We start from the raw sequence: 24956 nt of genomic DNA on the forward strand, positions 1-24956 counted from the left end.
GTGTGTGTGTGTGTGTGTGTGTGTGTGTGTGTGTGTGTGTGTGTGTGTAAAAAGAGACACAGAGAGAAGGAAGATGGAAAGAAAGAAGGAAGGAGAGAAGGAAAGAGAGAGAAGGGAGCAAAGGAAAGAGAGACAGGCACAGAGACATCCTGGGGCTGGTCCCATGGTTTTTCCATCTATACTTTGTAAAAGAAAATCTGTACTCTCAGAGAGCTTCCCTGGATAAACATCAAGGCAACAGCATGAAGCGTGGAGGGGAAGGACAGTGAGCTGTAATAGAAAAGATCCTTCCTTTGGAAGTCTGGACACCTGGGGGTTGTGGTCCTCTCTCTGTCACACTGACTCACTGCGTGCCCTTTGCTGTGCGCCAGTCACTTCCTTAGTCAGGCTCTGAGGTCCCATCTCTATAAAATGAAACTGATAGCACTTCCAGGATTGACATGAGGACCAAAGGAGACAGTGGTGAGAACGTGCTTTTTAACAGTGTAAACTGCTTTACTGAAGGCGTCCCTGTTGTGACTGAAGGAGAAGAATCAGGGGCTTGAGCTCCTACGTCTTCTGAGTCACGGGCAACTCTCTAAGGTAATGAGTTCTTGGAGGTTCCAGCCACATCCCAAGTTTCTTACATAGGTGAAATCACGGGTCTGAACTCTATCATTCATTGCCTTTCTTCCTCCTCTTCTTCTTCCTCCTCCTCCTCCTCCTCCTCCTCCTTCTTCTTCTTCTTCTTCTTCTCCTTCTTCTTCTTCTCCTTCTCCTTCTCCTCCTCCTCCTCCTCCTCCCCCTCCTCCTCCTCCTTCTCCTCCTCCTTCTTCTTCTTCTCCTTCTCCTTCTTCTTCTTCCTCTCCCCCTCCCTTTTTCTCCCCTTCCCTTTCTCTTTCTCCCTTTTTCTCTCCTTCCCTTTCTCTCTTCTCTCTCATTCTCTCCCTCTTCTCTCCCCCTCCCTCCTCTCTCCCTCCCTCCCTCCCTCTATTTCTTTCTCTCTCCCTTCCTGTCTCCTTCTCTTCTCTCTCTCTCCTCCCTCTCTCTCATCTTTCTCTCTTCCCTTCCCTCTGTCTTCTCTCTCTCCCTCTCCCTTTTTCTCCCCTTCCCTTTCTCTCCCTCCCTCCCTCCCTTTCTCTCTTGTTTCTCATTCTCTCTCCCTCTCCTGTCTATTTCTCTTGCTCCCTCCTCTTCCCCCCCCCCTACACAGAGTGAAAAGCAACATACTGTACTCGATAAAGAGGTAACATTAAGAGCCCTGAAAACCTGGTTTCAAATCCCACCTCTGACACATACAGGCTCTGGAAACCTCTAGGTGCTCTAGGCAATCTATCTCTAAGACCCTCAGTTGTAGAGATGGTACTGAACTGCATTGGTGGAGAGAATGTCCTCATATGGGAGCTCGCTCTAGCAATGAACTCACAGGTCTGGTCTGTTATTATTAATACTTCTTGGGACCCCAAACTCTTCTTGCACTCCTGGACAAGGGCAACAGGAGCCAGGACCTCCTCCTCCATCCCTATCCACCCTCTCAAAGCCTAAGGCATCCCCATGGGTCTGCCTCAAAAGCATCCACATCCTCCGAGAAGCCTTCCAGGACTACTTCCCCCCACAGCAATCTCTACCTTTCCTGACTCCTTCTCTTTGGCATGTATAGTCTGCACTGTACACGCTGACACATAGTATATGATGTTAAGTTTACGGCTTTATTTTTCATTCTCTGGTCTGGTCCTTTCTTAAATGTTGGGCTTATAAACTCCTCAGGGGCAAAGATTGGGCCTTAATTACAACTCACACTCTTAGCATGCTCTACTATATGAAAAAATACTTGAATCACAACTGTCCTCCTAGGGAGGTTGCACAAGTATTATTACCACCATTTTACAGGTGAAGAAACTGAGATCCAGAGAGGAGAAGTGATTTACCAAAGGTAATACAATTAGTATTAGAACGAGCATTCAATCCTAGGCCTCCTGGCTCAAAATCCAATGTTATCTAAGCAATCCAAAAGAAAAATGGACTTCCTCAGAAGGTGGAAGTTTCCCCTTTAATGGTGGTATTCGAGCAAAAGCTAGGTTGCAACTAGTCGAGTATCCTGTTTCTAGAACACATAGGATCATAGATTTATTTAGAAATGGAAAGGACCTTAAAGGTCAACAGATTCATTCCCTTCATTTTACAGATGAGGAAACTGAGGCAGACAGAGGTTAAGTGACTTGCCCAGAATCACACAGCTAATAAATGTGTGAGGCAGGATTTGAACTCAGGTTTTATTGACTCCAAGTCAAGGGTCTTTGTTGTTGTGGGGATTCTTTCTACAGCTTGGACTAGATCAGGGGTGAGGAAACTGGCCTCAAGGCCACATGTGGCCCTCTAGGTCCTCAAGTGCGGCTCTTTGATTGAATCCAAATTTCACAGAACAAATGATGTTTGGATTCAGTCAAAGAGCCGTACTTGAGGACCTAGAGGGTCACATGTGGGCATATACTGGGTGAGGTGCTCCATAAAGGGAGGGAAGGGGAATGGAATAAGCATTTATATAATGCTTAATATGCGTCAAGCACTTTGCTTACATCCTTTACAAATAGAAAAAAATGCCCACTGAAATGAATTGGAACCTACCGCCATCCCCCATCACTGCTCAAACTCTTTCCACAACCTGCTGCTAGATCAGCATTGCTCCCAGGCTCTCTGTGTCTCTTTCTCTTTGTCTTGATCCACCTTTCTCTCCTGGACTGGCCATCAGGCTCAGGGGCCCTGGACCTCTGTCCTGGCAGCTCTGGCCCAGCCAGTTGGCATGTAAGTCACATAGCCCACCAGGTCCACGCTTCTCCATAGTCAAAACTAATTTCACGCTCACTATCCAGGACTAACAGTGACAGATGTTTAGCAAAATGAAAGCCCATTAATCTGGGTGTCGGATAATCCATTTTTCAATAGTGGGGCCTTCCAGGCAGCACTCGTCAATTCACATCCTGCCATCCCGCCTCCTTGTTCCTACCTACCCACCTTTCTCCCTAGAAGAGATCCCTCGTCTTTCCCTCCCTCTTTCCTTCCTAAGCTCTCTGGCAAGGCCTCCCCTACCTCTAGTCACTTAGCAGCCTCTCTGGCTCTCCCAGGCCAGGGGCAGTGCCAACTCAGAAAAGCTACTGCCAGGGGACTGGCTCTGGATGCCCTGGGTTCAATTCAAAAATTCAATTCTACAAAAAAAAAATTCAATTCTACAAACATTTATTAAATACCTACCATATGTGAGACACGGTACAATCGAGGCCTTGGACTTAGCAAGAACTGAGTTCAAATCCTGACTGATACATACTGGCTATGTGACTCAGGGAAGGTCAATGAAGCTCTCAGTACTGCCAGGCAACCCTGTTAAGTCATGAAGTTACAACTAATTGCCTAATTGCACCGGCAGATTGAGTTTGTACAGAGCTCTGGCACATACTTGGCACTTAAATGTTTTGGACTTGGAACTGACTTTTGTGTCTAACCCCTTCCTCCAGTTTTTACAGATGAGGAAACTGAAGCTCAGAGAGTTTCAGTGACTTGTCTAGGGTCACACAGCTCACAAACTTCTGATAAAGGATTTGAAACCAGGTCTTCCTGACCTCCAAGTCTTTTCATTTACTCTTAATTGAGAATTTCCTATACTGATGAAATCATAGGCCCAGACCCACCCCCTCTAAGAAAAAATGCAAAGCAAGATGCTTTGAGCCAAAAGGCCTAGTTTGAATCCTAGTTCTAACAGGAAGAGATAAGGATAGAAATGGAAAGAGAAAGAGAAAAAAGTTCTGGACCTGGAGTCAGAAAAACCTGAGTTCAAATCTAGCCTCAGTTACTTACTAGCTGTGTGACCCTGGGCAAGTCATTTAACCTCTGTTTGCCTCAGTTTCCTCATTTGTAAAATGGGGATAATAATAGCACCTACCTCCCAGGGTTATTGTGAGGATCAAATGAGATAACACTTGTAAAGCGCTTAACACAGTGCCTGGCACATAGTAGGCACTATTTAAATGTTAGCTATTACTAGTATTATTAGACCAAAAAAAGGTGAAAAGAATATAGTTCTTTCCCCCAAAGAGCTTACAAGCTAATAATAAGGAATGGTATGTACTACCTCTGATAGCGGACATCACAGAGCAAGGAAATGTAGTCTCTCCCATCCTCCACCTATTCCCACAAACACTCTGGATCTGGCTCTGCCTCGCTGGACCCTGGGGATCAGAGCCACAGTTATGGAAGAAGGAAAAGGGGGTAGAGGGTTGGGGATAAGCAAGGGTCCTTCCAAGTTAGCTAACCTCCCTGGGGCCTCCATTTCTTCATCGGTGACAATGAGGGTGCTGGGCTCTGGCCTGTCAATGTCCTTCAAGCTCCATCTGCATCTGCGACTCTGAGATCCTACTTCTGGACTACTCGTTTTTATAACTCAGGAGAATGAGGCCACGGCTTTGCCACTGATTTGTTATGTGATCTCATCCCTTCTCTGAGCCTCAGTTTCCTCATCTTGAAAGAGGATAATCTCTGCTGTCCTCATGAAGCTGCCAGCTTCCTGAGTCAAAGGAGACAAGGGACCGCAATACTCATTGGGAAGCAGGGACACAGACCATGAGTTCATGGTTTATGGGTCAGCCCCAGCTTTTTCTTCTCTCTGATTCCCTGGCCTGTCGACTGAAAGTGATGCTGCAGGGGGCTCAGGGTGGCGGGATGAAGGGGGGACCACCCACCTGCCACTCAGGTGAAGATGGGGGACCAAGAAGGAGGCCAAAAAGCCCCAGAGCCTTAGATGTGACCTCACCACATGGAACAAGATAATCTTACCTCCCCTAGGCTCATTAACCAGAAATTGACAAGCCCATTGTTACAGAAACACAGGAAATCAGCTAATTGCTCATAGTGGAAGCCAAGTTAAGGAATCTGGCTACTAATTACAACCCAGGAGCAGGGATACAAGTTGGCCAAGGGCTTAAAAAAGAAAAAAAAATAAGAAAAGAAAATGAGGTATGGCCTGGAGAAGCCAGGAGGATGGCAAGGGGGTTGTTTGGATAGAAAAGCATGTTGGCATAGGGAGAAGAACAGTGGGCTGGCAGTCACAAGGCTCGGTTCTGGTCCTGGGTCTGCCACCAAGAGGAGACATGACCACAGAGAACCTCCTCTCTCTGGGCCTGTTGTGAGAAAAGTGTTTTCTAAACTGTAAAGGGTTATATTCATGTGTGTTATTGTTATTATTATTATTATTATTATTATAAGAGGAGAAAAGGGGGAGGGGCTGAGCCAAGATGGAGGAGGGAAAGCAGTGACTTGCTAGAGCTCTCCCCCAAACCCCTCCAAATACCTACAAAAAATGGCTCTAAACAAATTCTAAAGCAGCAGAACCCACAAAAAAACAGAGTAAAACAAATTTCCAGCCCAAGACAACCTGGATGGCTGATTGGAAAGGTATATCATGCCGGGCTGAGAGAGGAGCGCAGGTCGACGTGGGCGCGCAAGCCGCAGCAACCCTGGAGCAGGCCTCAGAGGACTGAATCACAGGCAGCTGTGGCAGGTTCCAAACTTCTCAACCCATGAATGCCAAAGGCAACTTAGAAGGTCAGTGGGAAAAGTCTGTTACTGCGGTGAGAGAAGAAGCTAGATCTCAGCCACCCCGAGGGCAGCGGCTGGCTTCTGAGCTTCCAGCCCACAGACTGAAGGGGAATCCAGTGGCTGATCAGAGGGGGATTGCAAGGATCTCTTTGCCAGGGCTGAGGCAGGAATCTCTTGCTTTGCCCGTGCTTGGATCTGGGTCACAGTTCTGAGGGGCGGTCCTGGGGCGAGGAGGAGTACTGGCGTGGTGCAGCTTGTTGTGGTGGTGGAGAGAAAACACCTCACTCCTTATCATAGCACCTTGGAAGAACTGACACTTTCCAGGTCCCTAGAAGTATCTCTGAAAACAGCTGTACAAACCCCCAAAGCTTGGGACAGTACATTCTCCACATTGGAAACAGACTCTTACCTTAACAAAGAGTTTAAAACTCAAGTAATTGGTTGGGATCATGAGCAAGCAGCGCAAAAAGAGTCAGACTATATTATCTTACTTTGGTGATAAAGAAGATCAAAACATACAACCAGAAGAAGAAACCAAAGTCAAAGCTCCTACATCCAAAGCCTCCAAGAAAAATATGAATCAGTTCCAGGCCTTGGAAGAGCTCAAAAGGGATTTTGAGAAGCAAGTAAGAGAAGTAGAGGAAAAACTGGGAAGAGAAATGAGAGTGATGCAAGAAAAGCATGAAAAACAAGTCAACAGCTTGCTAAAGGAGACCCAAAAAAATATTGAAGAAAATAACACCTTAAAAAATAGCCTAACCCAAATGGCAAAAGAGGTCCAAAAAGCCAAAGAGGAGAAAAATGCCCTAAAAAGCAAAATTCACCAAATGGAAAAGGAAGTCCAAAAGATTACTAGGAAAATACTCCCTTAAAAATTAGAATAGAGCAATTGGAAGCTAGTGACTTTATGAGAAATCAAGACACTGTAAAACAAATCCAAGAGAATGAAAAATGAGAAAACGATGTGAAATATCTCATTGGAAAAACAACTGACCTGGAAAATAGGTCCACAAAAGAGAATTTAAAAATTATTGGACTATCTGAAAGCCATGATCAAAAAAAGAGCCTAGACATCATCTTTCAAGAAATTATCAAGGAAAACTGTCCTGATATTTTAGAACCAGAAGGCAAAACAGAAAGTGAAAGAATCCATCGATCTCCTCCTGAAAGAGATCCCCAAAGGAAAACTCCCAGGAATATTGTAGCTAAATTCCAGAGTTCCCAGGTCAAGGAGAAAATATTACAAGCAGCCAGAAAGAAACAATTCAAGTATTGTGGAAACACAATCAGGATAACACAAGAATTAGCTGCTTCTACATTAAGGGACCGCAGGGCATAGAATATAATGTTCCAGAGGGCAAAGGAGATAGGATTACAACCAAGAATCACCTACCCAGCAAAACTGAGTATAATTCTTCAGGGGAAAAAATGGTCATTCAGTGAAATAGAGGACTTTCAAGCATTCTTGATGAAAAGACCAGAGCTGAATAGAAAATTTGATTTTCCAATACAAGACTCAAGTGGAACATGAAGAGGTAAACAGGAAAGAGAAATCATAAGAGACTTATTAAGGTTGAACTATTTACATTCCTGCATGGAAAGATGATATTTGTAACTCATGAGACCTTTGTCAGTATTACGGTAATTGGAGGGAAAACATTATATGTACATATATAGAGATATAGATAGAAAGATAGAGGGCACAAGGTGAATTGAAAATGAAGGGGTCATATCTGGAGAATAAAATTAAGGGGTGAGAGAAGATTATACTAGGAGAAGGAGAAAGGGAAAGGTATAACGGGGTAAATTATCTCACAAAAAAACAGAAAAGAAAAGGCTCTTACAGTGGAGGGGAACTGGGGGAAGGTGAGAGGAAATGAGTGAATCTTATTCTCATAGGATTTGACTTAAGGAGGGTATAACATACACACTGAATTGGGTATGGAAATCTGTCTTACCTTACAGGAAAATAGGAGGGGAAGGGGACAAGAGAGTAGGAGGATGATAGAGAGGAAGGCAGATTGGGAAAGGGGGTAATCAGAAGCAAATATTTCTGAGGAGGGATAGGGTCAAAAGAAAGAATAGAATAAATGGGGGGGTAGGATAGGATTAAGGGAAATAGAGTTAGTTTTTCACAGCATGTCTACTATGGAAGTGTTTTGCATAACTGCACAAGTATAGCCTATATTGAGTTGCTTGCCTTTTCAATGAGGGTGGGTGGGGAGGGAGGAAGGGAGAAAATTTGGAACCCAAAGTTTAAAAAAACACATGTTTAAAAAAAATGCTTTCACATGGAACTGGGAAATAAGAAATACAGGAAATGGGGTACAGAAATCTATCCTGCCCTGCAGGAAAATAGAAGGGGAAGGCGGGGAGAGATAGCAGGGAAAGCAGACTAGGGGAAGGGGTATTCAGAATGCATGCCATCTTGGGGTGGGGGGAGGGGCAAGATGGGGTGAAAATTTGGAACTCAAAATCTTGTGGAAGTAAATGTTGAAAACTAAAAATTTAAAAAAAATTTTAAAAAAACAGAAAAAAAAGGAATTCTTTATAATGTAATAAAACATTCCCTTGGGGAGGAAAAAGAGGACACTGGAAAGAACAGTGAATCTGAAGTCAGAGAACACGAGTTCAAGTTCCAACTTTGCCTTTTAATGTCTGTGACATTAACCAGACATTTTGTCTATCTAGCTTTTAGTCTCATTAATTGTAAATTGAGGGAGTGGGGCTAGTTAAATTCTAAAGTCACTTTGAACTCCAAGTTTACGATTTAATGATTTGACTGGAAAGTAGGTTATCCTGAGACCTAATAGGTAACAGTGGATAAAGTCTTGGACTTGGGATCTTTAGATATATCATCATTATCTTGACATGAGACAATGGAAACCCAATAAAGATATTTAGGAAGAATTCAAACTCCAAAAAAAAAAATAAGAGGAGAAAAGAAGGATCATAGCATCATAGATTTCAAACTGAAAGGGATCTTTGAGGTATCGAGACCATCCCTCTTATTTTACAAATAAAGAAAGTGAGGCCCAGAGAAGTGACTTGCCCAGGGTCACACAGAAATAGGTCACATAAGATTCAAACCCAAAGTTTTCCTGACTTCAAATCCAGTGCTCTACCCACCACAAGGGCTAAGGATACTATACTTCCCCTCAGTCTGCTATAGCTCCCCCTACCCTGCAGCTGGGATGCTGGTCCCTGGACAAGGGGTGATTGGTGAAAGAAAGGTTTTACTCATGTCTTGTCTCTTTCTTGGTGTGGGGTGTAAGGAAAGCGCCCTCTTGAGTGTCAGGAGGTGTCCAAGGGTCCCAGCTACTCTATGTAGCATTTGCCTTTTACCTCCCTCTGACCACCTGCACCCTACCTCCCCACCAACAACATATTCCAACCCTTCTATTTCTCCATTTTCTCCTCATTCGACTGACCCTTCCCTTCACTGCTCTCACCTCATCTCCACATCTTCCTGTCATCACATCATCCCCCAACATCCATCCATTTCATCATCCTCCCTCTTCCTAATCTTTTCTAGCCTCTCTTATCCACCCAACTTTCCATCTCCCATCTACCCACCCAATTTCACTTCCTTGTCCTCACCCACGTGGTGGCCAAGGGAGGAGAGGGAATGGAGTTCATTTCTATCACCTCTCCTCTCCCCTGTAATGCTTTCCTTAGAAAATGACTTGGGTTTCAGATATTTCCAAACCTAATAAGGCACCCTGATCTGAACCAACCTGACCTAATCCCCCTCATCCTATCACAACAACACTATGCCCACCATATCCACATTCAATTTATTTCTTGATTTGTTCATTCATTCATTCATGCATTCATTCACCGGTTGGCACACCAATTATGTACTGGTCACTAAGAATACAAACACAAAAATAAAAATGTCCCTGTTCTTAAGGACCATATTTTCTATTGAGGGCAAATAAGTCGAACCCAAATGAGTAAAAATGAAATAATTTTGGATGGAAGTGCATTAGTAACTGGAGGTTGGGGGTCAGAGTAGGAGAATAGGACATGAGGTAAGCCTTAAAGGAAGTGAGAAATCTAAGAGATGGAGGTGAGGAAGAGAATGCATTCCCCCCTCTCTCCATGGGAGGACAGTGTGTGCAAAGTTATGAAGGTGAGAAATAGAGTATCATGAACAGGGATATCCAGTAGACCCATTTGACTGGAAAGTAGAGTTCCTGAGGGAGAGCCATATGTAATCAGCCTGCAATAAAAGCAGGCAGGGCCAGATTGTAAAGGGCTTTAAATGCCAAACAGAGGAATTTGCATTTTATCTGGGAGGCAAGTGGGAGCCACTGGATCCTCTTGAGCAGGAGAGTAACACAGTTAAATCTGTGCTTTAGGAATACTGGTTTGGCATCTGCGTGGAGGATGGGCTGGAGAGGGGAGAGACTAGAGACAGGGAAGATTATTGGGGTTGTCCAAGGGAGATGTGATGAGGACCTGACCTACAATGGTGGCTGGGTGAATGGAGAGAAGGAAACAGATACAGGAGATGTTGAGGAGACAAACTGGATGAATGCTGACAAGGAACCCCGTGGTCACCGCTTGGGTGAGGACCAGGAAGTGGGGTTGGGTGGGTAAATGGGAGATGGAAAGTCGGGTGAATGAGAGTTAGGATGGAAAAGATGGATGAGACTTAACAGGAGCTCTATCGCTCCCTCTTCTCAGCACACACACACACCCCAACTGAAGCAAAGTTTAACTCAGTAAAGAACTGACTTCATTCGCTCTGGTTCCAGGAAAATTTCATGGCCACTGATTTCCAATAGCACATGACCCCGTTCTCTATATGCATATACACACACACACACACACACTCACATTTACACACATGTTGAAATGTGCACTCCTCCCAATATAGCTTGGGAAAGGTCAGGAAAAATCCCCAGGCATATTGCCTTACAAAGGGACCCCTGGCTGAGATGATTACAGCATCATCTCCTCCTGCCAAGCTATTAGTGGCAATTAATCCAACAGGCAGAGAAATGTTCTTTGAGAAACCATGTCAGGTGCCAGGAAAGACTACAGTGGGTCTGTGGGCAAGGGGGCAGGAGGAGTGGAGGGAAGTGCAGGGGGTCACAGGGGAGCCTCCAGAGCTTATGGGACATGCTGGCAGGTCTTATCAGATCTCCTAGGGGATCTCCAGGACCCCACAGCCCTCTTACTGGGCCCAGGACACAGATGTTCTGTGGTTGGAGGCTAAAGACAGTCAGAACCTGAAGGGCCCTCCCTACACAAGCAAGAAGTGGAGGAAGGCAGAACAGGGGAAGACGGGGATCAAGGCTTACCGTTGTCCAGTTTGCTTCTTGCCTTTGCAGCAGGGATTGTGTCTCCCCCATTAGAACTGGAGCTCTGAGGGTAAGGACTGGATTACCCCCATCGTCGGGAGCAATCTCCCCCATCAGGGCTGGGAGTGCCCTGAGAGCCAAGACTGAGCCTCCTCCATCAGAGAGAGAGCTCCCCAAGAAGCGGGAACTGTCTCCCTCGATAGACTGGTTGTTCCACAGGCAAGTGATTGTCCTCCCTACCAAATGGGTACCTCCTTAAGAGCGGTGACTCTGCCCCATCTGGGGAGCTCTCAGTCTGATGGGGGACACAAGACACATTGCCAGGCCAGCAACACTGACACGGGCATTTTAACAGTTTCTAGAGGCAGCCAGTGGCAAAATGGAGAGAGCACTGGGCCTGGAGTCAGGAAAACCTGAGTTCAAATCCAACCTCAGACATTAAATGGCTATGTGACCTTGGGCAAGTCATTTAACCTCTATTTGATTCAATTTCCACAAAAGTAAAATGGAGATAATAATAGAACCTACCTCCCTGGGTTATTGTGAGGATATAATGAGATAATAATTGTGCCTGGTACTCAGTAGGCATGTAATAAATGTTTATTCCCTTCTTTGCTTAAATTAACATGGTGTGGGCTATATATATGCCAAGGGGCCCCATATTAAAAGAGGGATCCTAGTTCTGCAGGGTGAGCTCATGGAAGACTGATATCAGAAAGAGATGGCATAGAACGGTGAGTAGGAGAAGGGTGAACCCCCCCAATGAAGGGAATGGACCCCAGGAAGCCTGGCTGGCAGAGTTGAGAATGAGCAAGCCTCAGGAAAGAGCTCTTGATCAACAAGCTGGAAAAGGGAATCCTTGTTGGGTGGTAAGGAGAAATGAGGTTGGCAGGGCTGTCAGCTTAAATTTTCTTTGCCAAGGACTCCTGCCTCCAGCTCACTGATTGCAGAAACATCCCTGCCATGCTCAGACCTCCTCCTACACACACACATAGTCTGCACTATCCTCATACATTTGGGTGAGATGCTAGCTGATGGAAGGGCCTTAAACAATTGATTTAGAGACAGAAGAGATCTTAGAGATCACCGTACCTTTTATTTTACAGATAAGGAACCTGAGGTCCAGACTCCCAAAGTCACACAGGTAGGAAGTGGCAAAGCTAGGATGCAAACTCAGCTCCCAGCACTCCCAAGTTCATAAGATCGTGGATTTAGAAATGGAAAAGATTCTAGAACAGAAGCATCAGACACAATACTCCCAAGTGTGGCCCGAACCAGATTAAAATACAGTTCTTATCTGACTTCAATCAAAAGGAAGAGGAGAAGCATTGAGCCTGGAGTCAGGAAATTGTGAGTTTAAATCTGGCCTCAGACATTTATTAGCTGTGTGACCTTGGGCAAGTCACTTAACCTCCATCTGCCTCAATTTGCTCATCTGTAAAATGGGAAGAAGAAGAATACCTACGTCCCAGGGTTATTGTGACGATCTAATGAGAGAATGTTGGTAAAGGGCTTAGCACAGTACCTGGCACGCAGGAGGTGCTATATAAATGTTAGCTATTATTATTACTATTATTAAGAAATATATAAACATGTGTGGTTTTCTAAGTCAACATACAGACTACAGGTATCCTTATATATAGTTAGACACCATTGTTCTGTGATAGCTAAGTAGTGCAGCAGATAAGAATGCCAAGGCTAAAGTCAGGAGGACTTGAGTTCAAATCTGACCTCAGATACTAGCTGTATGACCCTGGGCAAGTCACTTAACCCTGTTTGCCTCAGTTTCCACATCTGTAAAATGAGCTGGAGAAGGAAATGGCAAACCACTCCAGTATCTTTGCCAGGAAAACCCCAAATTGGGTCACAAAGTCAGACACAACTGAACAAAAACAACCAGTGCTCTAGAAGGCGTTTAATCCACCTTACAAATGAGGAAACAGGGGCAGCTAGGTGGTGCAGTTGGTAGAACACTGGCCCTGAAATCAGGAGGACCTGAGTTCAAATGTGGCCTCACACCAAACACTTGACACTTACTAACTGTGACCTCGAGCAAGTCACTTAACCCCAATTGCCTAAAAATAAAAATTAAAAAAAAAATTAAAAAAAAACAAATGAGAAAACAGAGCCCCAGAGAGGTATAGTGACTTGTCCAAAGTCACACACATGATAAGTATCTGAAGTCAGATTGAACCCAGGTCTTCCTGACTCCAACTTCAGTACTACACCAAATAGAATTCAATGGAAAGGTTTTTTTATTTATTGTTTGTTTGTTTGTTTCCTCCATTACTTAGAGATCCTGAGGATTTACACACTCAACAATCACCCTACGGATCAATGAGCCAACAGAATTTCCCAGGAAAGAGTATGGACAGAGCATAAGAGTCTTGGGTTCTCGTCCTGACAGTGCCATTAGCTTAACATGGGAACATGGACAAATTAACCCTTTTTAGTTTCCTAATTTGTATAATGGTTAATAAAGAGGCATTATAGACTCCTAAGCAGACAGAGAAGGGATGAAAAAGCATTAGGGAGCTCACATTTTATTTGGGGGAGACACTACATAGGGGGTTCATCTGTAGGGCAAACTCAAGAGCCCTCTGGTCTTAAGGGCACAGATTCAGGGCTGCTGGCCAGGCCAGGAATGCTTAGGGTGCATCTATAGCTGATGTCATTGTCCAGGGGTCTAGAGAGTGGAGAAGTAGGGATGATGGTAATGCTCAGTGGTCTACCAACTTACTGAAAAGAATGTAGTTAGTGATGCCACGCTTATTCAAATGGTGTGAGTGGCCACGTCCACACACTGAAAGGGGAATGGGATGGGATGGGTACAGCTGGAAGGGTCCAGATCATAACAGCTGGGAAGTGGGGATTGGGCCCAAGGGTCAGAGTGGGTCTGGGGCTCTGGCTTCCCTCCTGAGAGGGTGGGGAAGTTGCACAGTAGGTCTTCGGCCTTCCGAGGCTTCCCCTGCCTGATGGATAAGGTCCAATCTCCTCCCTACAGCATGCTGCACCCCCTCCTGCAATTGCCTTCCCTCTGGTCTCCACCCATCCTAATCCTATCCATCTTTCAAAGTTCTACCTCTTCCAGGAAGCACTCTCTGACCAGCCCAACCTACAGAAACTTCTCTCTTTTCTGGACTCTTGGGCTATTGATCAGCAACTTAACATCCATTTTGTTATATGAGGTCCTAGCTGTGTGTATTGTCTAGCTCTTGGAAGCCAGGGATTGTGTCTTCTAATTCATTGTATTCACATACAATGCCTAGCCCAGAGCTGGGCACACTCTTTGATGGCTAGGTGGTGAGTGGTTGAGTGCCAGGTAACCATAGAAGCTCATATTTCTAGAGAGCTTTATTGTGAACAAAGAGGTAATGGTGGAGAGCTATCCTTGAAGCCAGGAGACCAGGGATTCACATCCTGCTTCCAGGAAAGTCTACATTGGTAGAAGAGAGTTTCCTAGACAAATAAAAATACAGATCTCATCCCTATCCCTTTACTATTAACAATGAGCTTTCTGAGTAACTGTCTCCATGACGTTGGTAGAACAAGTTTTATTATTCTCATTTTCAAGGTGAGGAAACTGGAGCCCAGAAAAGTGCAGTGACCTGCTCACAGTCATATAATCACTTAATATCAGAGTCTGAATTCAAGAGCACAGAGGTCTCCAATTCCAACTTCGGCACGCTGAGCCCTCCAGCAGTCTCCAAAAACCGGGAGGAGATGGATGGGGCAGAAGGGGCCTTGGGAGAAGGATGCCATTGATGAATCTCAGGCCAAGCTCCCTCTGAACATCACCATCTGCCTTTCTTGGGTTTAGGTGCCTGGGCATTTGATTCCCAGAGGCTTTGATCTAGTTACGTTGTAGGGCTGTGTTTCCTTGGAGAGGGGTGGGGTAGTGGATAAGGAGAAGTTAGTGTACATTTTGGAAGCTCTGGTGATGGGCTACAAGGGGACAATTTTTCTAAGCCTTCTTAGAACCCCGTAGTGAAGGCATTCTGCCTCCTGAGTGGAATGGCAACGGGTAAAGGGGAAGAAAGGAGATGGGAAAGCCCTAAGAGATCGAGTGGGATGGGGTGGGTGGGTCAGGAAGCCTTCATCTCTGGGATTAGTGATATTGTAGAAAGAATACTGGTCCTGGGGAGTCAGGATATCTGGGTTTAAATCCTAGATCTGCCACGTATTACCCTCATGGGACCTTGGGTAAGTCATGTCCCTTTCTTGTAAGATGAAAGGATTGGACTAGATGGTCTTGCTGTCTCTGACACTCAAGGAGTCTTAGATTCCTCTGGGCTCAAAGCATTTGTCTTCAGGAGGTCCCTATGAAATTAATGTTTCCATCCATCCTGCTCAAATCTGTCTCAGCTGTCACTTAGCAGAGAGCAAATCCCTGGGAACAGGAGACATAGGCTAGAGTGTAACTCTTAAGAGTAGAGAGGGCTCTCAGATATGATTTGATTGGGTTAGGAAGGTTCCTTTTAACCCAAACCCATCCCCAAACTGTCTTGAAAATGCCTAAAAGGCCATCAGGAAGGCTTCATTCTTCTTGGCTTGGGTCAAATAAGTGATCTGTCCCCTTAACATCTCCCCATTCAGGTGTAATACATTTAATCTTACCAGGCATTTCTTCATACCCAAGTACCAATGAGTTTGCCAGATGGTGTAGAGGAAAAAACACTGGATTTGGAGACTGCTACAGTGGACTTTAGGCCATGTCATTTCCTCTCTCTTGGCCTCAATTGTCTTCCTTTACAAAATAAAGAGGTCTCTAAGTGATCTCTGGGCAGCCAGGTAGCACAGTGGATAGAGTGCTGGGCCTGGAGTCAGGAGGACCTGAGCTCAAATCCAGCCTCAGATACTTACTAGCTCTGTGACCCTGGGCCGGTCACTTAACCCTTTTTGCCTCAGTTGAACTGGAGAAGGAAATAACAAACCACTCCGGGATATTTGCCAAGAAAACCCCAAATGGGGTCACAAAGAGTCAGACATGACTGAAAGGACTGAGCCTCATCTACTGAGCCAAAATGGGACTTTTTCTGAAAGTAGATTTTCATAAGGAAGGAGCCCAAATTGAAAGTGTTAAGGGGAAGCAGGGCAGGGAGTAAGAGAGGGGAGGTGGTTCTGTGTAGTAGAAAGAGTCAGGGAATCTGGTTGGAAGCCCAGATTTGCCACTTATTGTCTCTATAATCTCAGACAACTCAGTTAAAGCCAGTTTCTTTATCTGTAAAATGACAGGATTGGAATAGATGCCCTTGGAAGTTCCATCCAGCTCTAAGAGTTTATAGTTAGTTCCTCTTTCACAGTTTTGCCAGAAGCCAGCCTTGGAAAGGACTGGACAGGCACAATGCTGAGGAGGAAGTGACTGACATACAGGGAGGGCATGCCTGGAGGCATTGTTATGGGGTGAAAGGCATTGAGGAGGGAACAAGAGAGCACTGAGGAACTGGAGGGATTGGGTGGGGGGAGCTGAAAGGGAGATAAGGATGCTGAGGACAAACTCCTTCTCCCCAGAACACCAGAGCTAGAAGAGATCTTCTAGTCCAGGGGTGGCGCTGAAATCTAATCCCCACTTCATCCCATTTTACAGAGGCAGAAATGGATCCTAGAGAGAAGTGGTGGCAGAAACTGATTCCAATCCAGTGCTGTTTTCCACTAATGTCCCCTCTGCCCAGGCTCACCGCTGACTGGTCCTTGGGGTGGCCCCTGGTGGTTGTGTAAAGGCTCAGGACCTGTAAATCCTAGAGAAAGCAACCTCTCTTAACCCCATGCCTGAACTCTAACCTCACAAAGCTGAGATACCCTTGGCTCAGTGTAATTCTGAAAGGTCAAGCTATTAAGCCCTGGAAATCCAGGCTAATACTGGGAAATGCATTCTACTCTTCCCGGGAGAAGCACCAGCTACTTAGTTCTGACATTATACACCTGGTGCTAGAGTGAGAGTGCTCCTAGATCTCATGTTCCCTCTCTTTCTCCCTCCCTCTCCCTCTCCCTCTCCCTCCCCTCCCCCTTCCTCTCCCTCTTCCCCCATCTCTTCCTCTGTCTCTGTCTCTCTCTCTTCCTCTTCCCCATCTCTGTCAATGTCTTTGTCTTTATCTATCTTTCTCTCCTCCCCCCGTGTCTGTCTGTCTGTCTCTCTCTCATCTGTCTCTATGTCTCTTTCTCTGTCTTACTCCCCCCATCTGTCTCTCTGTCATGTATCCCTCTCTCTTCCTCTCTCCCACCACTGTCTGTCTTTCTCTGCCCCCAGTCTCTCTCTTTCTCTTTGTGTCTTTTTCTCCCCCCAACTCTCTGTCTCTCTCTGTGTTTCTGTCTCCCCCCCCCCATCTCTCTCTCCTTCTATCTCTGCCTCTGTACTGGAAATTCAAAGGTACACCTTGAAGAATGGTTCTCCTATTCCTGGCAACTTGGAGAATTTAATTCTAAACATTTACCAATCATCTCCTGTATATATACTGGGCAGAACCTCCATTGGGGTATTTATGAGAGGATGAGGGCAAGAATGGATTTTTTTTTTTGCCTTTCTTTGCATCCCCTGCACTTAGCATAGTTTCTGGTACATCGTAAATACTCAGTAAATGTTTGTTGACTAACTAAATGACTGAATTTCTATATGTACAGCCAAAGAGGATTCTCACACTGCAGAGGTCACCAATCCATGATTAGTCTACCACACAGACTAATGTCACATTACTGCCCATTATATATACTCTTATATTCCAGCCAAAATGGCCACTTTTTCCTACTACATGACTCCATCTCCCACCTCTGGATCTTTGCACAAGCTATCCCCCCTGGATGCCTCGAATGCTCTCTCTTCTCATCTCTGCTTCTTGAAATCCCTGGGGTTTTTCCATGGTTTAACTCAAGTACCACCACCTACATGTGGCCTTTTCTGATCCTCCTGGTTGTAAGTTGTCCTCATCCCCCAAAAGTGGTGTGGTGGCTAGAACACCAGGCCCAGAATCAGGAAGACCTGAGTTCAAATCCAGCCTCAGACAATTATCAGCTCCGTAACCTCTGTTTGCCTCAGTTTCCTCATCTGTAAAATGGGGATCATAACAGCACCTAATATTTGTGAAGAGCTTAGCACAATGCCTGGCACATAATAGGCACTATATAAATGTTAACTAGTAGGAGAGGTGGTAGTGGTGGTAGTAGTAAAATGAGGATCATAACAGCAGCTATCTCCCAGGGTTTTGAGGATCAAACAAAATAATATTTGTGAAGCGCTTATCACAGTGCCTGGCACATAGTTGGCACTATATAAATGTTAACTAATAATAGTAGTAGTAGTAGTGCTATATGTTAACTCATTATTATTATTTATATTTTGTATTTATCAGTGTACAAGTTATTTCCTCCTAGTACAGTGTTAGCTCCTTGAGGGCAGGAACTACTCAGAACCTAGTACAGTAGTAGGTGCTTTATAATAACAATAACTTGCAAAGTACTACATATATATATTTCTCATTTGATGCTCCTTGGTACTGTGGAAAGAATACTGACTCTGGAGTTAGAGAACTTGGGTTCAAATCCTTCCTTTGACACAACCTGTATGACTTTGGGCAAGTTGTTTCATCTCTTTGGGCCTCAGTTTCCTTATCTGCAAAAAGAGAAAGCTAAACTAGATGGATTCAAGGTTCCTTCCAGATCTGAGCCTCTGATCTTCTGAACTATAACACCCTGTGCTGGATGCTGAGGGGAAGACAAATAATCATGGAATGGCAATGTTATTTCATAATGAAATTGTGTAATATGGTATACCAGAGCTGAAGAACTTAGGAGACCTTCTAGTTGAACTTCCCATTTTCCAGATGGGAAAACTGAGGCTCAGAAAAGGGAAGGCACTTGGCCAAGGTCACACAATGTCCATGAAAGAACCACACCACACTATCCCTGCTGCCTCCTCATGGCCCCCAGGCAGGTGCCCCACAAATAGGAGCTGGTCTTCTTATCAGGCAAGGGAATTATTTCTCTTGGATTGCCAATTATTCTATTATCTCAGTTGACCAAGAGCTGCTGGGCTGAGCTGGTCCAGGCTATAGTGAGAAGATGATTGATGATAATAGTAGCAATAATAATAACATGAATTTACTATCGATAGCACTTCATACTTTATAAAACATTTTCCCCAAAACAGACTGGCAAAGTATGTAGCACAAGTAGGAGGGAAAGGTGCAACACGAGGTTCATAATTAGACCTAAGGATGAAGATGTGCATACCTCATCTAACTCACCCATTTCCCTCCCCTCTGTTTCCAGCCAGATCATTTCAGGTCAGATGAGTCTCCAATCTGATTGAAAAGTCTTCCCTGCCCCTCACTTCCAGTGAAGTGGGCTGCCTCCAGGCTTGCTCACTAACCCACCCAAAAGGCTAATGTTTCCGCTGAAAGCTCTTTCCCAGCACCTCGCTCTAGTCCATGGCACTGCTGACACCCTTCCCCCCCCACACACACTTTTTTTTTTTCATTCAGCTGACAGGTATTCATTAAGCACCTGCTCTCTGCTTAGCCCTGTTCCCAGGCACTGTGGGGAACACAGAAGATGACCCAGTCTCTGCCATTTCCTCTTTGAAGTAAGAATTCACAATCTATTGAAGGACATAAAATACATACCATGATAACACACATTTCCCAAGTCCTTTTCTTACACCTACCCTGTGAGGTAGGTAGTACAACTGTTCATCAGATCATCAATTTAGAGCTGGAAGGGACTTTAAAGCCCAACCCCCTCCTTTTACAGATGAGGAAACTGAGGCACAAAGAGGTTAAGTGATTTGTCCAGAATCACACAATTATTCAGTATCTGTGGTGGGATCTGAATCCATATCTTCCTGACTCCAAGTCCAGCACACTATCTGTCAAATGTCATTATTATCCCCATTTTACAGATAAGGAAACTAAAGGGTAAGTTACCTGCCCAAGATCACAAAATTAGTAAATATACACACAAAATCTTATATAAGATTTTTAATATAAAAATGCCAGGCAGTATATGCTAACAGAGAAAAGAAGACTCCTTATAGGCTGGGATAGGAGTGGAGAATCTGTGGCCTCAAGACCACATGTGGCCTTCTAGGTCCTTGGGTGCAGCCTTTTGCCTGAGTCCAAGTTTTACAGAACAAATCCTTTTATTAAGGGGATTTGTTCTGTGAAGTTTGATTCAGTCAAAGGGCCGCACTTGAGGATGTAGAGGGCCACATGTGGCCTTGAGGCCACAGGTTCCCCATCCCTGTCCTCAGGAATCAAATCTCCCCCCTTTGCATTCCTCATCATTGCCAATCTAAAGACTCCTGGAAAGTGAGGGGAGGCTGGCACGGAGGCCTGGCTTCACTCTGATAGGTCCCTGATTGGGGCATACAATGAAGGCAAAAAGCAGATCTCAGAGGAGTTGTAGGGGGCAGGGAAGAGGGTCACTGGAAGGGGAACTTTGAAGACCTGGCTTGGAATCCTGGTTCTGTCACCTACTATCTGTGCAAGTCTTCTCTGAACCTCAGTTTCTTCTTCCATAAAATGGGTCTCTATATAGTGTCTAAGACGGAAATTTTGTTCTAGATGAGATGCTCACTAACAAGGAGAAACTGGTTTCTGGGGTGGAGGTCTGGAGCCTTAGGGGAAAGTAACTATTCCCTCTTAGAGTTTGTGTTAGAGGAGAGTAAATCTGGGCAAAATCTGACTGATAGGACTTTATCAGTAGAAATGACATGAAAGAAGACATATTCCCATCTGTTTTGCTGCTGCCTCCTAAGGACCTTGGAACTTTCCCATCAGACTTGTAGCTGGAACTTTCCAAGAGTGTCAGCTCCCCCATCAGCATGAGAGAGCCTTGAGAGTAGAGACTCTTTTTTATTTTTATCCCCAGGGCTTTAGTACAATGCGTTACATATAGTGAGTGCTATTCTCCCAAGATTTGGGGAAGAATCAATTAATCAACATTTATGAACTACCTACTATGTGCCAGGCACTGTGCTAAGTGCTATAGATACACAAAGAAGTAAAAGACAATCCCTATCCTCAAGGAACTTACAATCTGATGGCGGAGACAACAAGCAAACATATATATACAAAGCTAACTACATGCAGGATAAACAGGAAATAATTAATAAAGAAAAATCGGTGGAATTAAGAGGGGGTTGGAAAAGGCTTCCAGTAAAAGATGGGACTTAAAGGAAGCCAGAGTGGTCAGCAGGCGAACTGGAGGATGGAGAGCGTACCAAGTATGGGCAATGGTCAGAGAATAGACTGGGAGCCAGAAGATTTCAAAGGGTTCAGAGGAAAGACAGGTTAGGAGGGGTTCATGGACTAAAATTTTACAAGAGAAGTCAGTCTAAGAGGTGTGAGAAACTTTTGAGAAGGTAATTCTGAAAACATGAAGAAAAATGATTTTGATAGGGAAGAAAAGGAGCTCTCTAAAGAGAATAAAGTGGATGCTCAGGGCACTCACCCATCTGAAGTTTTAGATAAAGAACAAAAGATATTGGACGTAAGGGCGGGTAACAGAAAATGTTTATGAAATTGGGTGGCAGACCTGTAGAAGCAGCATCTGGAGTGTTAGCGCTCATAATGAATTGAGGTGGGCAAGAAAAGCCAAAGATGATGACGACAACAACAAATTGTTTTATTTCATGTTTAACTCTAGTGGAGAAAAGAGAGGGACTAAAGAAGGTACTGGGCCACTGTTCCTGGGATGAAAATGATTGACAGCAAAAAGGGAGCAGAGATGCTGAATTCTTTTTGTGCTGATATGATATCGGTCTTCTTGAGGGTTGTCAGAGGTATCAGATTTGTTCCACTGGTCCCAGATAATAATAATAATGTTAATATTATATTAAATATTATATACCATATAATCTCTATCTCTCTTATCATCTATATTTCTACCTATTCTTCCATAAATGAATCCATATTTCTGTTAATCAGCCTGCAATTCTCTCTCTTTTTCCCTCTATATATTGTATACACATACACACATCTATATTATATATATATATACATATATAATAATAGTATTAACAATAATAATAGCTTATACTCATTATAGTAGCTGAGCTCAAATAATATTAATACCCATCATTCTGGGCCTGGAGTCAAAAAGTCCTGAGTTCAAATCTGGCCTCAAATACTTACCAGCTGTGTGACCCTGGGCAAGTCACTGAACCCTATTTGCCTCAGTTTCTTCATCTATAAAATGAGCTGGAAAAGGATATGGTAAACTATTCCAGTATTTTTGTCAAGAAAAACCCAAATGGGGTCTTGGAGAGTGGGACTGAATGGGGGGCAGCTAGGTGGCACAGTGGATAGAGTAGTGACCATGGAGTCAGGAGGACCTGAGTTCAAATCCAGCCTCAGACACATAACACTTACTAGCTGTGTGACTCTGGGCAAGTCACTTAACCCCAACTGCCTCACCAGAAACAAACAAAAAAAAAAGACTGAACAATAAACCTACCCTTCATCATCACCTCCTGATGATGCACGCCAGGCTAGGGTGAAGATCAATCACCCTAAAAGATTGCTTAGCACATTTCACCATGGGAGGAGAGAGATAGGGGGAGGGGGAAGACCTGAAGGACATTAGGTTGTGCTGGTTAGGGAAATAGGAGTTCCTCCCCTTGGGACACAGGGTTCATGCTCCTAGACTTTGTTTCCTATGTCCTCGAAGACAAATCTTGGGAAGTAGGTGTGACTTCTGGGAGTTTTGGACCCTTTGTTCAGGGTTTATAAGCTAAATCTGGACAAGGTGCCAGAGGATGGGAAGATGAAGGGGAATTCCTGCGAGATGCTGAGCTTAGGAAGTGGCCAGAGCCATAGAGGTGAGAAACAGGTAAAGAAAGCAGATATTCATAACCTGGGAAGAGGCAAGGATGTTACTGGGATGAGTCATCCTACCGTGGAGAGGGGTGCCAGAGATTTGACCCTACAAGGGAAATATATGTGGACCAAACAGCATCAGGGTAGTTTCCTCTTTCCTCAATACTTAGAAGTTTGTCATGGTCAGGGTTTGATGCTAAATCAACCCCACCAAGGTAGAGGTGGTTGCCAACCAGAGGGGGTACCTTGATTGATGATAAAGTGATGCAAAGCTTGGGTCCTACTGTTCTACTCAGACAACCCCAAGGTTTTGAAGAAGGATTTTGATAGTGAAGAGGCTGAGCCATTATGACCTCCATATAAGGCCCCCAAAGTAGGTACGCCAAAGGTCACTACACCCAGTCTGATAGTAAATTCAGTGTTTTACACCAATAATTATCAACCTCTGCAAAGAAGGCAAGGAGTCCTATTCCCTCTTTGGCACCAAGCTTGGGCATTATAAGGTAGCTAGGTGGTACATCGATTACCTGTCCCTATACCCTGGGCAAGTCACTTCACCTCTGTTTGTCTCAGTTTCATCATCTGTAAAATGAGGATATTAATTGTACCCACTTCATAGGGTTATGGGGAGAATCAAATGAGATAATAATTGTAAAGTTCTTAGCACAGTATCTGGCCCATAGTAAGTACTATGTAAATGTTTATTATCATTATTATTATTATCATCATCATCATCATCGCAAGGTTATGGGGGTGAATCAAATGAGATAATTATAACATTCTTATCACAGTACTTGGCACATAGTAAATACTGTATGTTAGCTAGCGTCATCTTCGTTTGATCGTACCACATCATCATCTTCCTCTTCATTTTATTGGACCACACCAACTCCCTATCAAACTGTCAGAAATGCAGCCACGGTCAGGGTCATCTGCTCCAACTCCTTCAATTTGCAAGGACTGGACCAAGGTGACAGGGTTAGATAGTTGCAGGTTAAGGACTAGAACCCTGCGTTTCCCAACCCAAATCCAGGGCTCTTTTCAACAGAGCTTCTTCTGCTCCATTCAGACTACTTTCTTTGGTGCCTCCAAACATACTCTGTCCGGTCTTGCCTTCCTGTATTCACTCATACCATTATTTCCCAACCAGGGATGCCCATCACCCTCACCTCCAGCTCTCCAAATCCCACCCATCCTTTATCAAGCTTACTCACATCCAGGTTTCCTCCAAGGAGCCCTACCAGATCTCAACCCCACCCCAAAACTCTACAGCCCTTACTCTCTGGACCCCATAATTTAGCATTTAATAATCTACTTTATTAAATGGTTCTCTGGTTCCACCACATTTTAGGAAGGACTGCTTTTATCAGACTAAACTAGTCTTGTTTCCTTATATAGAAAATAAATTCCTTGATGATGGGTTAGTGTCTTGTACTTCTTTTGGATGTCCCACAGTCATAACATAGAGCTAAGCACACAGTAGTCACTTAAAAAATACTCACTGTTTTATCTTGACACTCGGGAGAGACAGGGAGAATGGAAGGGATTGTTGTAGTGAGGTAGGACAGTGAGCCTCCCTTGGCTGGCAAATAGGAAGAACGAAAGCAAAATCTGGGGGTATTCATTCAGAGAATTTAGAGCTTGAGAGATGATCTAATCCAATCCCTTTCATTTTATAGTGAGACAACCTGAGTCCAAGCGACTGTCCAAAATCCAAGGTGAGTAACAGAGTCAGGATTTGAATTCAGATCCTTTAAACACAGAGCTCTCTCTACTACATAGATGGTGAGAGGACCCAGACAGATATCATTAAAAACAAGGTCCCGTGAATAAAGTAGATCAGTGAAGCTCCAGACATGAGCCCCAGGCGACCTCAATACATAAATAACATTCCATCCACCCTCCCTATCTTTCTGCTTTTGACAAAACAAGGCTCTGCAGAAACACCTTTGGCACCCCTACATTTCTCTGTACTCATTCCAGTTCCCAGTGCCAATCTCCTGAGGTAGGGATGGCCTTGGAGTGAAGGGATCACTTAATGACTCACTGCAGGCCAGGGTCTCTGGGAGCTTTTTACAGAGTTGTTAAGCCCCACAGATGTCTCTGGTACTCCCGACATGGCATAAGGTAAGGGGAGAAGGGAGGGTGCAGGGAAGATAGGCCAAGATTTATCTCTGGTCCCTGTTCCATGGATTTCCCTAAGAAACATACAGAGGAGAAAACCATATTTCAATAGGTGTGTTACTGAGAATCAATTCTGGTTCTCTTT

At 44.4% G+C, this 24956-nt stretch overlaps 1 protein-coding gene across 1 annotated transcript in view; it reads right to left on the minus strand.

The window, feature by feature from the left end:
- GRM4 (glutamate metabotropic receptor 4) overlaps positions 1 to 24956 on the minus strand; it is a 293779-nt gene that overhangs the window by 15454 nt on the left and 253369 nt on the right. The window lies entirely within an intron of this gene.

This window comes from Vombatus ursinus, unplaced genomic scaffold, assembly GCF_900497805.2.
Source record: "Vombatus ursinus unplaced genomic scaffold, bare-nosed wombat genome assembly UNPS02014811.1, whole genome shotgun sequence".
In the NCBI taxonomy this organism is placed as follows: Eukaryota; Metazoa; Chordata; class Mammalia; order Diprotodontia; family Vombatidae; genus Vombatus; species Vombatus ursinus.